This window comes from Bison bison, unplaced genomic scaffold (genome assembly GCF_000754665.1).
Source record: "Bison bison bison isolate TAMUID 2011002044 unplaced genomic scaffold, Bison_UMD1.0 scf7180017864336, whole genome shotgun sequence".
NCBI lineage: Eukaryota > Metazoa > Chordata > Mammalia > Artiodactyla > Bovidae > Bison > Bison bison.
In genome coordinates this window covers 910,237-911,173 of record NW_011494908.1, presented here as the reverse complement: position 1 = coordinate 911,173, position 937 = coordinate 910,237, and positions in this window count along the sequence as shown.

Here is a 937-nt window from a genome sequence, read left to right as displayed (position 1 = left end):
GGGGTGGAATTGGACAGGAAGAATGTAATTGCCAAAGCAAACACGGCCGGATGAAGATGACACTCCAGCCAGGAATCTTCGCCCGCACTTGCCGCTTCACTGACTGTTGACTGCAGTGCAGACCATGCAGGTGCACAAGCTGGCCCAGCCTCTTCTGCATAATAACCTACCAGCCATAGCCTCAAAGGCGTGATGTCATCATCAGTTAGTGCTAGTTCTGTACTTATCGATCGGTGGGTTGTAACAAGATTAATTAATTGCTGAGGCATACAGTTGTCAAATCACGTTAAATGATTTTATATCCAAAACGGATATCTCAATCTATGTGTTGGATTCAAGATGCAATACCATTTAATACTAATATTAAATCAAGGCTTTGTGCCATGGCATGGGTTGTCATATATTTCTTAAGTTTTTTTTTTTTTAAAGCAGAATGGAAACTTGTACTGCCTTTTCGTGTGCATTTGTGTTTTTCTGCCAGGATTTTCCAAGTTGGTGAATTATTTAAAAATTTGGAATTAAAATAGTGTAACAAAGGTTATCCTTGTGGCAAGTCTAGAAGGAAAACAGACTGTTGAAGTTGCTAGAGAATAAGAAATCTAAATGAGCTCTAGAGAGTGTGGTTTGTCTTTAGAAGGAAAAGGCTTCTCAGTGCCATTTCCTGAAGAAATGTCTTTGAAAAGGAAATGGAGTTGGAGCAGGAGCCCAGGGGCTCAGTCCATGCGTGGTGGGGCTCTGGTGGCCATGAGGTGGAGATGGGGGTGCATGCAGTTCTGACCAGCATTGCCCTGAACTGTCAGAAAGCCCTCTTAGTGGGTCACACTTCTTCTCCTGGTTCCAGCTCCCTCTGCCCAAAGGGTTGCCTTTCTGAACGGCAGATGTCAGCTGGGGGACCTGAGGGCCACTTGGTGGCCATGTCCACTTCTCTAGGTGGCTG